Below are 15,988 nucleotides of genomic sequence, written 5' to 3'. Positions count from 1 at the left end.
CCTGTTTCCAACACTCTGATACATCTACTAATACAGAGTTGATAGCTCTACTTCTCTTCCACTTTCACAAATCTCCCAACTAGTTCTCATTTGGACAACTCTCCCTGCAAATATTCAGAGAACTATATTTGGAGAAATTTACTTCAGCTTAGCCAAGTTGACACTAAACAAAAATCACCAGAAAGCATCACATCATGATCAACTTTCAAATACCTCACTTTCTCCCAATTTTTTTTTCTTTTCTATTTTTTACTTTTTACAATTAAAAAAACCCTTATTAATCACTTTCTAAATATCAGTCGCTATGCAAGATCTTATGATAAGCTATATGTATAGCTAGATTCTGTTATCAGGTAGCCTAAAGCCTAGTTTTATTCTGTTTATTTGAGTCAAGGCTTCAGAGTGGGTTGTACCATATGGGACAGACCTCTCAAGAAAATAAAACCATGGGTCATAATTTCAAACATTCTCAGGCCCAAGCATGTAACTAAAATATGTCAAGGGTTTGGGTATAACACAAAAGGGAAAGAATGCAAGAGTCTCCCCCCGAAAACTTGCAAGTATAAAACTCAGCTTCCAAAATCTGCAAAGGATAGGTCTTCTGTGTGTTAAAAAAAAAAAAAAATCAGCAAATCAGTGTGGTTTCTTTGCATGATTAAAATTACCTATGGGGAAAGCTGATAAGTATTGCAAAGTATAAGTTATGGCACTAGACCCATGATAGTTATGAGCATATTTCTACAAATTTCTGACAATAAAAGGATGGAAAGCCTTCTGTGCATATTTAAAATATAATTGATTACAAGTTGAACCACTTCAGTAAATTAAGATGAAAAGACACACTACACTTAGTTTTATTAATCTAATTTGACTGAAGAAATCTTTAACTATCCCCATTACCAAAAGTGGTGTTTCCTATACTATATGTTGAAGCATGAAATTGGGATGCAAATCTCTCTCTTTGCTTTTGGTTGTGCATTTACTTTTCCTGCTGCATAGTGATTAGATCCTTCCAATGTCATAACTTTTAAACCCACAGGCCAGTTGATAGAAACAGAAATAATTTCAAAAGGCTTGGTTTATGGATTTGCACTTTGCTATTAAATCTCTGACAGTTATCTAGGGCCCTCAGAATAATAACCAAGGGGAAAGAAATAGAGAGTCCTGGCTTTTTTGTTTACAGTGAGAGGTTAGTGATGTGGAAAAAGCTATTAGGATCCAAACAGGGAGGTCTGATGTCTCTTACTTATTCCATGGGGCCTTAACTACATCTGATTCATATTCTAGTAGATTGGGCTTTTGTAGCCTGCTGAAAAGCCATGAAAGCTCTGACAGGTAGAATGACTGCATCACAAACGAGCCTTTCTCTCATTTCCATCTCTTCTCTCCCCTGAGACGGACTTTATTATGAGAACGTCAAATGTACTAACTTCAGGTTCTCAACTCTTCTTGATTCCATGGTGTATGCTTTGACTACTATATTCCTTCTCCCCTTGAGTCTCAGATGTCATTATCTGAGCAACAGTCTTTAGTCATCATTCTTTGCAACTTTTCTCCTGCTGATATGCTTGAGAAATCTGTTAGTTTTATCAAGTGTTGGGGGAAGGAAATCTTGACATTAATGTAATTTGTTCATTAGAATCCTAAATAATTCCTAGTCACACACACACACACACACACACACACACACACACACACACTCACACACACACCAACATGGTGAGGATTTCTTGAAGAGATAGGGTTAATTTACATTTACAAATTAAATTTACAAATTAAATTAAGTTTGGACTCCCCACCTGGGATGTTTCCTCTCTTCTGAGTTATCATCCTTTAAAATTAAATTGGGTTGAGCTAAATACTTTTCATTTTATAGTTTTAAAGGACTAATGGATTTTTTATGATAGAAATGACTGTTCATTTAAAAAAATACACACTTTGCACACAAACACAAAATGAAAATTTATAAAATCTCAGAATAATTAAAAACTAGCATCTGGTGTGTCATGTTCCAGTACCCTCTCTATGCCTACACACACACACACACACACACACACACACACACACACACCCTTCCAAACACTTTGGACCTAGTGTTTCTTAAATCTAACCAAACAAAAAATGATAAAAAGTGGAGGAATGAAGGAAAATATTCAGGAATTACTGAACTCCAGAAAAAAAAATCATCCTTCAAGAGACCAAACATTGTTTTTAAGAAAATTCCCCCAAAGGAAACATATCCTGAATTCTTTGCAAGACTGAGTAGCTAATGTTAAAATTTTAGAATTATATGCTGAAAGATGATATCTGCATTCATTCCACTGGTCAATTACATTTGTATTATATCATGTTTGCATTAATTATATCATTATCACATCATATCATGTAGAATTTAAAGATGTTTTATTTTTTCAAGTGTTGTTTTGTGGGTTCTTTACCACATTCCCTGTCTGATCTCTTTGTTTTTAATGGTAATGGTTCATTAGTATTTTTTGGCAGTTCAACAAACACATTGGGTGTTGTGATATCTTGGGTTTTATAAACTTGAACATATTTTCTATTGCCCCTGTAGTTTAAAGTTAATTTGGCTTAATATGAAATTCTTGGATTAGCTGGGTCTGGTGCATACCTGTAATCCCAGCCATTTCAGGAGGCTGAATAAGGAGTATCCCAAGTTCAAAGTCAGCCTCAGAAACTTAGCAAGATCCTAAGAAAATTGATGAGATCATCTCAAAGTCCAAGGTAAAAAGAGTTGGGGATGTGGTTCAGTGGTTAAGCACCCCTGGGTTCAAATGCTGGTACCAGAAAAACAAAAATTCTTGGATTGATAGTAATATTATGTGTCAACTTTATTGGACTGAGTGATGCTCATTGAGCTGATAAAACAGTATTCTGGGAGTGTTTGTGAAGGTATTTCTGGACCAGATTAGCATTTGACTTGGTATGCCCCATAGAGAACATCATCCTCACCAATCTGATTCATTCAAGGTCTGAAAGAAAAAACAATGTAGGGAAAGGAGAATCTGCTGAGTTGAATCAGCCATCTGCTACTACCCTTGAGCATCTGTGCTCCTGGTTCTAATTCTTCACACTTGAAGGAAGTTTTACACAATTGAATGTCCTGGTTCTTAGACCTCCAAGTTTACTGTGGAATTACACCACCAACTTTTCTGGGTCTCCAACTTGTAGGTGAAAGATCATGAGACTTTGGAGCCTCCACAATTTCATGAGCCAATCGTTTGTGAACTTATTAATATATACATATTACTTCTGTTTCCCTAGAAAAATTTAGTTGGGCCAAACCAACTTTCCCTTAGAATTTCATCATTGTTCTATTCATCATGGCACCCTTGGGAAAGATACATCCCAAAGGCAAGGGTAGGAGGAGGTAGGTAAGTAGGGTATTTTATTTTATCATTTCTACTTCTCTTGTTTTTACTGTGCCTTTATTCTTGCAACCATTTTTATGTGCTTCCAATTGGTTCCTGAATTTTGCCACTTCACTTTTCATCTTTGTCTTCTCTTCTTGAAAGTTTATAATTTTTAGCTCTTTTCTGAGAAGGCCTATGCTGTCTGTCATTTTTGAGACAATGAAAAAAAATTGTGATGTGTGCTTTCCACTTTTTCTCATAAAAATATTTAATTTTTGCAGGTTTGATTCATGGGACTTTTGGGTTCTTTTTTATTTGTTAATATTCTTGAAAGGGTACAGCTGCCTGCTGAAAAATAATGCAGAAAATGGAAATACTGAGTGAGAAATCTTCACTCGGATTCGTTCTCTCAAACACCCTCTCATTCAATACGTTATTTTTTTTTTTTTTTCACATCAGGGAAGAAAGTACATTTCCCATTCAAAGTTCTTGTTTAAGAGGTCAGCGTCATAACAAAACACTTTGTGCTTCAGACTTTATGGTTTCAGTGTCATGTTCATGTCCTATGCTTACCTCTCTGTTCTCCCTTCACTCATATAGCCTTCCTTGGAGAGGACAATGGGTGGTAGATAAAAGAAATGTCTCTTGGGTACATTTCCACTGTCATCTTACCGCTCACCTGACATTCCTTGGCATTGAACTGCATATCTGCAGGGACATTTCCCACCTTCAGGGTGCTTTTTCCCCAGCCTTAGATCACCTGCTTTAAATCAAAGCATCATTGACTGTGTTTTACAGGATGGCGACACTTACTTTGCAGGAAATCTGTGCGCTGCCGGCCATTCAAGGTGCCATGTGTAAGCTCTCAGCATGCACCCTTGTCACAGACTTCACAATATTTGGCAGATATACTTCAAGGTTACTGGCTTAGGGCTATCGCAGCTTCTTTGCTTTGACAGTTTCTCTTTTTCTTTCTCAATATTTTGCTTATTTATTATTTGTTGTGGCATCATTTCCAAAGATAACATGAAATAAAACGTCCAAGTTAATGATCATTAATTGAAAATTATCATAAATGTTTTCAAATGAAGAATAAAAAAATAGGCTATATGTTAATGTATCAAAGGGAGTTGTTCTTTTTAAATTTGATTTAATTTGCTTTACTAAAGGCCTACAGCGTTTCAAACACTGGAGATAAAAAACTGTATTAAAGAATGAAATAAAGGAAGTGGCAGGGTTTGCAAGAAAACAAGAGAGCTAGCTCATAGTGACAGTGGCTCTGGAAAAGGCAGAACAGTCGATGAAAATGGATTTATAAGAGAGAACCTACTAGAAAAACCACCAGGGTCTCTATTTCTTGTTATATTAAAGATTTGTCACCATATACAGTTGTTTTTCAGCATTAAGCTTTGCAGATACCACAATCTGCAGATGATTGAATTCCTTATATAAAATGGCATAGTATTTGCACATAATCTATGTACATCCTCTCGTGTATTTAAATCATCTCTACATTACTTATAATATCTGTTATATTGTAAAAGTTATGTATATACTTCAATGCAGCATATATAGTTGTAATATTGCATTACTTAGGTAGTAATGACAAGAAAAAACAATCCTATATTTTATCATTTGGATTAAAATACATTAACTTGACATTTTTGAGTACAGTTCTATGAACTTTAACATATATAGATTGATATTATCACCACTATTATCGGGTTGAAGATCATTTTATTTCTTCTGTGCCTTTGGATATTTGTGTTAACTATTCCCCCTCTTCTGACTGCTTGGAACTAATGATCTATTGTTTTTCAATATGGCTTTGCCTTTTGGGACTATCATGTAAATGACATTATATATTATACAAACTTTAAAATCTAAATTTTCACATCCCTAATGATAATTTTAACATTCCACTAAGTTGGATATATATATTTCATTCCAGTTTATTGCAGAGTAGTATTCTTTTGTTTGGATGTACAACAATCTCATTATCCATTCTGTCACTGAAAGACATATAAGTTGTTGCCTCTATCCTGGAGATCACATACATAGTTCATCTCAAGAATCATTTAAATGTTCTTGAGTGAACATATATTTTCATTTCTTGAAATAAAGGAAGTGGCAGGGAAAATTCCAAGGAATATATTACTGGGTTGCAAGGTAAATACATGCTTAATATAAAGTTAAGGAATCATTCAACTGGAGAAAAAAAATCTTTCTGAGATAATGAAGGATAAAAAAGGAGTATAGGATGTTAGACACCAGCACTTCTCTCAACTTACATCTGTATGGCAGACCTTTGCCAATGGAAAGCATGTAGTTGAATTAATCTATAAGATTATGAAAATGGAAGATGTGGGTAATTTAGACTTGGCTTACTTGCTGTATATGTCTCTTAACTGGGTACAATATTCTTCTACTCCTAGAAGAATTTGTCATTTTGGTGGTGGCAGTAAATAGAGAAGGTTGTTCATTCCCAGCCTTGTCACTTTGGACAAGCAATAAATTGCATTGACTGCTGCAAAAGCACAGGATCTCCACAGATTGTCCATATTTTAACTATAATATTAAGTCACTGACTTTGATTGACAGCAACAGTAGTTGCTTATTCTAGATCAACTTCCAAACACATTTGGAGTACTCTGCCCTGTATCTATGGGACATGATGGAAATATAGCTTCAGGGAAATGTTAAAGAAAATACTGACAAATTAGTAAAGAAAATACTTAGCTATATTAGTAAAGGAGAGACGACATTGCCTGCAAGTCTATGAGGATATTGTACTTTATTATATTGACAGGAAACTATTTAATTTCTCATCTAAATATAAATATTAAGTCAATAAATAATTTTTAACATAATTTTGCCATACATTGTTTTCTCTTACAGTATTGGGAAAAATGTATTGCCAAAGTAAAAGAAAGATGTATTGTTGATTTCATCATTTGTGTCAAAAAGGACTATTTATTAAAGACTGCATGGATGGGTTATTGCTATCAATATGTTACTCAATTCATAAGAAGTACAGATTACACAGGATACCAAAACCTTACAATCATGCACACACAATATAATTTAATTCTTTCAAAAATCTATAGAAGAGATTGGTTCTATTTTCATTTACAAAATATTCATTGATTTTACATCCACTGATATGAAACCAGAAAATTAAGGTGCAAAAATATAACTAATTCAAGTACTATCATGTAGGCCTGTAAACCCAGTGACTCAGGAAGCTGAGGCAGGAAGATTTCAAGTTCAAGGCCAGTCTTGGCAATTTCCGAGACATAAGCAACCCTAAGTTGCTTAGTGAGACCTTGTCTCAACATTTTAAAAAAGAGCTGGGAATGTGGCTCAGTGGTAATGTAGTAAAGCGCACCTGGGTTCAATCCCCAGTACAAAAAATTATATTTATATATATGTATAATATTTTGTATAAGTGTGTGTGTGTGTGTATGTGTAGTATAAGACATCAAAGCAAAGCAGCATGGTTTCAGATAATATGTTTTAATCCATGAAAATATGTGACTTCTATTACTTCAATATTTATAGGTCAATCTTCTTGGTAACCACACTCCAAAATGATCCCCAATAACACACAAGGCTTTGTAGTTCTTCCTGACCTTGAATAAAGCAGCTTTGTGTGACCAGTTGTAATGGTTAACTTAAATGTGAACTTGACAATATTAAGGGAAATTCAGATAACGGGTAAAATAATGTTTCTGAGTATATATTTAGGGTGTTTCCAGAGAATTTGGGATTTGAACCATTGGGCTGAATATAGAATGTCCATTCTTAATATGGGCAGTTACCATCACATTGGCTGAGGAAATGAACAGAAGAAAAATACTAGAGGAAAGGTGAATTTTCTCTCTCTCCTCTGGAGCTTAGATACATTTTTACTATATTTGGACATCAGAACTCCATGTTCTCTGTTCTGTGGCTTTGGGTCTTGTACCAGTGACTCCTAAATTTTTAGATCTTCATTATCCAAGAGTCACATCATTTGCTCCCCTTGTTCTGAGGCCCTAGACTTGATCTGATGCACAGTGCAGGCTTCCCTGACATTCTAACTTACAGATATACTATTGAGGAACTTCTCAGCCTTTATAGTCACATGATAATTCCCCTAGCAAATCATCTCTGATATCTATTTTTCTATCAATTTACATATCCATCCACCTACCTATATGTCTCCTATTGGTCCTACCACTTGGGAGAATCCTGTCTAATCATCCAATAAAATATGGCAGCTCTGAAACTATATTATGCTCCTCTTAATCACAGGATATATTTCAGTCTCTGCCATGGTCAGAGCTCTGGAGGAAACCATTTGCTGTATTGAAGAACCCCAATTAACACAGAGGAGAGTCCCACATGTAGAGAAAACAGTTTACAATGCTAATCTGGCCACCTTGTGGATGGACAACTGGAAATCTGTCCTCTAGCCTCAGTCATGCCATCAGATACCTGCAGATCAAACTGACATCTGACTCCCAACATCTTGCAATACCTAGAATTAGAAACATCCAAGCAAATTGCTCCTGAATTCTTGAAATTGTGAAAGATAATAAGTGACACTGTAAGAGAAAATAAGTTATTATTGTTTGAAATCATACATCTTTGGGATAATTTATTAACTGGCAAAAGATAACAAATACAATCATAAATTCATTGTTCATTTATTCTAGCCTGTGACCTGCGCTGGCTTCATGAAAGAAGGTTCGAATCATGAGAAAACGCTAGGGAGTTTTAAATTAAAGAGACAAGATTCTAATTACCTTTAAAACCAGCTCCAGGACAGCTCCACCCAGCTCCAGCCTCAAGCCACCGAATGTGGTGGTGAAGGCTAGCGAGACAGAGAGAGAGAGAGAGAGAGAGAGAGAGAGAGAGAGAGACTACACTGGCCAGATACAAATATATATCCCTAATCCCCCAACCAATCCCACCTCCTCCAGACACACCCTTACCACTTCAGTTACTACTCAGTTAATTCCTATCAGGGGAATCAACCAATTAGGTAACGGGTGTAATCCAATTATTTCTCCTCTAAAGCTTCCTGCTTTGTCTCACCTGAGAGCTTTTGGGGGACATCATATCTAAATCATAACTAATGCCATGTTATGCAACTATGAAGTTATGTCAAAAAAGAGTAATGACAATTTTCTCTTTGCTTAAAGACCTCAACCTTGCAATTCAGTCACCACTTTCAGGATCTCATGCAGCTGCAGCCATAAAACTGCTGGGATCTGTGTTGCTTTCAGGGTTGGTGGTTGTGTTGTGAGACCTTAGGGGATAACTGGCATGAACACTAATATGTGATCTCTCCAAGTAGCCTTCTGACATGATGTTTCTGCCTTGAAGCTGGCTGACCATGGACTGAATCTTCCGAAACCATGAGCCAAAATAAAACTTCTCCTTATGTGAGTAATTCTTGTCATGCATTTTGGTCACAGCATCATACCTGTTCATCCCTAGAATTATAAGAAGAATAAATGAGAAAAGATGAAACAATACTGCATTGTTTCTTCTACAATAGAACTTTAATTAGTTATTGCTATTATTTTATTACACACAAGCCTCAAGGTTGTGTCTTACTCTTTTAGGAAACTGACATGCTATCTGTATCATAATAAAAAAAAATCAATAGCTATTTAATGAGTAAGTAAGGAATGAATATGTGCTTCTTTACATAAAGACCTCCAAAAGCATTTTGGTAGGTTATATTTTTAAAATAATTTTTATAGAAAATTTGGGGCAGTTTATTAAATAAGAATAAGTAGTTAGAATATTCCTATTTGTAGTCTCAATTAATTGTATTTCTTTAATTCCTTTTTAATATTTTCATTGTCTTTATTATGAGATCATTAAAAAAAGTAGAAATCAATTACAGAATATTAGAATGTACTTCCTGAAATTGTCTCTTCTTCATTATGAACATCAAAGTCATACTTTCATTGTTTGGAAACCTTAGACAAATATAGCTTAGAAAAATATTACCGCAAAATGTTACTGTATATACTTCAAGGCAAAGTTCACTGCAAGGCTGGCTCAATGGATATGTAGACAGGAAAATACTATATAGATAGATATATACGGATTGACAGAGTATTGTCAACATTTAAATTCAAAACATTTCAAGTAATATCTAAGTTTCTGGGTTTTTAAACTTTTTAAAAATTTGTTTTTAATTAGTTATACAAGCAGTAGAATGCACTTTGATATATCATATACAATGGAGTATAATTTCTCATTCTTCTGGTTATACATGACATAGAATCTTACTAGTCCTATAGTTATATATGTATATAGATTTCTCTGTCTCTCTCTCTCTCTCTCTCTCTCTCTCTCTTCCTTCCTCCCTCCCCCCTCCCTCTCTCTTTCTCTTTCTTTCTTTCTCTCTCCCTCCCTCCCTCCCTCCCTCCCTCCCTCCCTCTTTCTTTCTTTCTTTCTTTCTTTCTTTCTTTCTTTCTTTCTTTCTTTCTTTCTCATAATTACAATGTTCTCTTCAGCTCAGCACAACCTTTCCAGTATTTGTAGTCTCTGAATCCAATCTCTTCTACTTGTTGCATGTGTTCCTGTATAGACACTTGAGTTCATGACCAATGTGCCCAGTTGCTCAAGCCATATTACATTATTTTCATCCCACTGGGAAAGTTATTGCCATAGTCACTACAAAAAAATATGTCATTTTTAAGCTGATTTTTCTAGTTTTGATATAACTTTCACTTTAATTCATTCACTTACTTAGTCAGTCATCTAGAAAATATTTTTAGAGCTTCTACATGTGTTACATGTTAGTTAGTTATTCTTCTGAGTGTTCATACATCATTTTGGAAATATTTGTTTGCTCCCTTAACAAAAAGCCACATTTTTTAAGAGTTCAAAAATAGTTTACAATTCTCAGGCACAAAATTGTCATTTCTTTCTGAAGACTAAGAAAAGATGCTTCATTGGTTGAAGTAGGGATTGATCTAAACATTGTTGTGTAATATAATGGTCTTCAGCATGCAAATGTTCTGTATCTGTATCATTCAGTATGTCAGCTCTTAGTCACTTGAGGCTAGTACAACTGAGGATATAAATATTTAATTTAATTTAATTTAATTTCAATAAACTTCAATTTAAGTTTAAATAGTCACAAATAACCTGTGGCTAAAGAAGTTCAGCAAAATAGATATGGGCTTTATTGATTTCTTCATAAACTAACAGAGAATTAAATGAGCAATTATGCTATCACTGGCCAGAGTGTTCTTTCAGGATCTGGGCACAATATTAGAGAGAGAGCATTAATCAAAACAGAATAGGATCACAGAGAAAAATATTGCCCATTCATTGATCATAGGCAGAAAATCAGAAACAGAATCAATCATTCACTAAGTAATCTCCGAACTAAAGAAGGAATGAGAGAAAATTAGAATTAAAAAATAATCCTATTTAGAAATAATCTTGTTTCCAGGTGAGAAAATTGAGCCCTTACAGACATAACTTGACCAAGATTATAACTGTAGTCAATAGTGAAAACTGGGCAGAAACACTTGCCTCCTGCTTCCTAACCCAAGGTTGTCATTCTCACTGCAGTTTGGAATTTGAAATACTTTGGTTAAATATTTCAATTTATTCATTCATTAAAACTGTGCAGATTACACATTTGAGTAACATGATATACTATGGGTATCATAATTACTTGAAGTACCCCACAAAATTTGGAAGAAGAAATAATAGAGGTTTCTGACTAGCAATAAGCAAATGCTGTTCTATATGTTCTTTTTTTTTAATTAGAAAAAATAATCTGAGATAACTAGAAATATAGACAAGAATATTATATGCTAACTTAGGTAAAGGCAGCTTTCAAAACACTTCAGCAGAATCCCCGTGATGCTGTTACCGTGGAGACAGCAAGTACTGGGAGAAAGCTTTAAGAGGAGGGTGCAAGAAGAGACGTTCAAGAGTCCTGTTTTAAATGCAGAGCCTTCATTTGACTCTATTTTATGCAGTACGGTTGCAATTTCTGATCATACAAGTGCAAAATGGTAACAGTCTTGACAACAGCTCTGCACAAAAGGTCAGGCAGCATTTGACTATGTTTCGTATGTTTTCCCTTTCCTTAATCAGAAGCTATAGAGGAGCTGGAGAGATTTTCTTTTGGGTAGCCACAGAAAATACTTCAGGAGCTAAGTGTGTGCTCATTTTAATCAGATATAATATTAGTACTTTCCAGCCTTAAACCCTCAATCTTAATTCAGCATTGAATGGAATAATAAAACCATGGACCTCTTTTTTTGTAATCATTAGTGTCCTTAAGACATTGGGAGAGAGAAAGGATGGATAATGGGTCCCTTTATATTCATAATTAATTTTGTCTGTAACTATCAGTTCATTCAGGAAATACTGAGCAATTTCATAATATAAGCAAGATATTCACAAGAGGAATTATGGAGGGCACAGAGTAGTACTCTACGTTGCTCATCTGGCTATGGCAGACTGCAAGTCCCCATTGGGAGGAATGACAATGGCATATTCATCTTTGTATACTTAGGGCCTAGCACAGGAAGATCATTCCATAAATGTTTCTCTAAAGGCAGGTTACTTAGATACAGACACAGTTCCTATTTTCACAGCATTTACTATCTTGGTAGAGAATGTCTAAGTCTGTTTGTATCCCACTTGATGATTTTTATGTGTGCTGCCTCTGAATGATTTACGAGTGAATGAATGAACTAGAAATCATCATTCATCTTATTCATGGATCCATTCACTCAGTGCCTAAATTCCAAAGCTGTGTTTTCAAAAAACTCCTTTTGGTATCCTTGGTATTCCACCAAAACTAGCAGCATGAAACCTCCTTTGTAGAGAAAATGCAAATAAATGGTAGGTCTAAGAGAAGAAATAAGACAAAGCCTAGGTTTTGAAATGCACATCACCAAGAAAATGGCACTCGACTCATTTTTATTTCATGCCCTAAGAAAGAATAGGCAGCTTAAATTTAGGTCTCCCAGGGCAACCGGGATATGAATTAGCACAGTACCACCTACTCAGGCTAATCTCTACCATCAGAATCACGATGGCTTCTATGTAAGGATAACACAATAAAAAGAAGATGTCTCTAAGGCACAGTTATAATCTGCTTTGTAATTGCAAAACCTAATTTTAAAAAGTAAATTTAACTCCTACTTGACGATTACAGCAATGGCTATCTTCTGGGGACCGACAAAAGTCTCATCTTCACAGAGTAATATTTCTTAATCTTGACCCTGAAAGAAACACATCTGCAAAACAGAAGCTGTTTTGGTTACAAAAGCTCTGTAAACTTCCAATCTCCCTTGTGGGCACACTTCATAAAGATTTGAAACTATAATATCTATGTAATACTTTCTTTTGAGACCATATAAACCAGCTCCTTTTAGAAGTCTCTCAGAAGGTCCTATCATCTTAATAACCACTATCCAATCTTTCTCCACCCAGGCTTGTCTACATTACTTACTCTCTAGTGACGAGTATTCTACTTTTATGAAATAACTGTATGTAGCATCCACATATGAGTAAAAACCTATAAGGGATAAGTTCTAATGTTCTACAGCGCAGAAAGAATGACTATACCTCCCAACCACTTTTATTCAATAAATATGTTCAATTATTACATATCATTTAAAAAGTAAAATAAAATTTAAAAAAAATGATTCCTGTCATTTAGTGTGATTTTTAGTTATAGAAAGGCAGTGTCTTAAATCAAGATTCAAAATTTACTTCAATATAATTATATCTATGTATAGTATTCTGATTAAAACATTAATACTAGGAAAATGCTTTTATTTACTGTATAATAAAATTCATTTATTTAGTGTTTTGTTTATTCTTTGTTCAAAGAGTTTCACAGACATTGGTTTTTAAATTAAGTTTTGATTTACAAGAAAGACAGCAATGTTTTTTTTCCTTTAAGTAATATATTATAAATAAAACTGGAGTTTCTATTACCCATTACTCACTTTCAATTTTTCCTTTGCCCCTATCTCCCCCTGGATTTGAAAGAAAGTAGATAAATGAATATATATGTGAAAATAAATGACTTTTTATTTTTGTGGTTTTATGTAAATCTGTGTTATTCATAAATATAGATATCATTGTGTGACGATATTTCAACTTGTCACTCTTTTTCATACCCATATCTATTCATAGAACTGTGTGATTTTTCCCATTTTTTGACTATCACATAGTGTATCTGTGGTCAGAATGTCTTTAGGTGACACATCTTTCTCCTTTTCCTTCTTTCATTTCTTTAAATATAGTTTCCATCAAGAAGGGCTCCTGACTGAGCACAACAGAAGCCAATTCTGGTTGCTTGAGCAGAAAGGTGTTTTCTTGAAAGAATACTGGGAGGCTCACAAAATAGTGGGATGGCCAAGACTGTCTTCCTCCTGAACCAAGCCTATGCTTCCAGGAGCAATGTCCCCAATTGCCCTGTAGAAGGGGCCATACAGTGAACTCACAACCAATCCAGTTGCCCCTCTGAGAGTGGAAGGGAGTTTCACTGATGTCTTTCTCTGTCCATGAAGCTTGACCCCAACCACTGTGTGCCCTTCCAGGTACCCACTATTTCCACTGAAAGGCAGAGGCCTCATTTCCACCTGAGCCTGGTTGAGATGGCTGGGTGAGAGAAAGAGAAAGTGAGACACAGCAATAGAAAGGTGAAAAGAGGGATGGGGGTGTGCATGAAAGTTTCGCCCATTGCCTATCTGCTCACTGTTCTCCTCTCAAAGCTAGTCTGGTACTAGTGATTCTTATTAAAGGCATCAAGGTCAGGAGCCTGTGCTCTTTGCATGCTGAAGGCTAGAAGTCTGAGTTGTGACATTTATGTAAGTTCCATGTTAGGTGAGCAGAATGAATAAGGTTGAAATATCCCTTAATGGGGAAAATCTATTCCTGACTTGATTGGTAGCTCTGAATATGAATTTCCTTTAATGCCTAACTGATCTCCAAAGAGTTGAACTAATTCATATCACTCACCAGGAAGCAGTAGTACTAATTTCCCCATGGCTTCACCAAACTTAGATAGTTTAAAGCATTTTTATCTTTTACCGATACCAATGGAAATAGTCATCATAATCATTTTTTAACTTTGAAATTTAGCCCAAATACCTTTTTTTTATATTTGTAAGGTAATTATGTATCTTCTGTGAATCCTCTGACTAGATCATTTGCGCGTTTTTTTTTTCAGTATGATAATACTGTTTCACATTAATTGGCAGGCATTCTTTGTATATTATTAGAATAATTTTGCTATCTTTCAGGTGTAACTCTTATTATTTGGCAAACTGAAAATTTTGATGTTAAATTGGTCAATAATTTAATGATTTTGATTTTGTAATCTTGTTTAGCCAAAGGAAAAAAATATATTCTTTAAAATTTTATCCAATAATATTTGCAAAATATTCTGGGCTGGCAATGTAGCTCAGTGGTTGAATGAGCATGTGGGATGCCCAAGGTTCAATATGTACTTTTTGATATGTACTTTTTTGCTTTAATTTGACTAGAATCAATTTTGTCATTAGTGCAAGGTAAGTATAAAATTTAAATCCATTTAATTTTCTAAATGATTATCCAATTGTCTTAACATCATGCAATTTAATATTTCACTCTTGTTGGTTGAGAATTCTCTCACTTTATCAAATATTTCTTCTGGATTTCACTGAAAATCACTGAATGGTCTTTCCATCTAATTTCTATAAAGTGAAATTTAGCAAGCACTAGGTTTCAGCTTAAATTATACATCCTCTAAGAAAAGGTTTCCAAAAATTCCAGGTCAAACTTTTCTCTCCCTACTTTAGATTGTTATGGTGTTGGATCCATCTTATAGAATATAGAAATACGGCATCCAATATAGAGGAAGAATGTTTAGCAATGTTTGTCACCTCCTATAAGAGGTGATATTGAGCTGTGTACTCAAATATATAGATATATTTGTACATACACACATATATACACACATACACGCTTACTAATAATGAATACTTACTTGCTAATTGATTTTGTACTCAAAGCAATCATTCTATTTAAAAATTTTAAGACCACAATTCATTACAGGAAAATATAGAAAGAAAAATATTCCATAAACCTATACGATGACTTCTTTTGGTTCTTAGGCTATGGAACTTTAGTTAAACATAAAACAGAATTGACATTATTAGAAATATTAAGAAGTATTTTATATATTTGTTAATTAAAGGGACTCCCAATTGACTGGGCACTTAAAGTAACAAAGAAAAAAAATATGTGTGTGTGTGTCTCCATTACAGATTACTTGTTCTGTGATAATTGTATTTATTTTCACCTATTATTTCATAAGAATCCTTAGTATTTCCAAAGCCTTTTCTTGTAACCCATAAAAATTTCACTTAAAATCATCGTCTGGGGGAATACTACAGTGCAGGATGATACTTACTTAGCATAATCTACCTCATTTGGGTGCTAGTCCCTCATTCTTACCCCAGTAAAGCAATCTTGATAGGAGTTGTGAAATAGAAAATTTCACTTAACCCCATGTACCTCAAATGTGGGATATATTTTAAATGAAAGCTACATCAGTATGTGGCTGACTAGAGACACAGAAA

The sequence above is a fragment of the Urocitellus parryii genome, chromosome 4 (assembly GCF_045843805.1).
Source record: "Urocitellus parryii isolate mUroPar1 chromosome 4, mUroPar1.hap1, whole genome shotgun sequence".
NCBI classification, from domain to species: domain Eukaryota; kingdom Metazoa; phylum Chordata; class Mammalia; order Rodentia; family Sciuridae; genus Urocitellus; species Urocitellus parryii.
The sequence above is the reverse complement of the archived record's forward strand: the minus strand, read 5'-3'. Positions refer to the sequence as shown.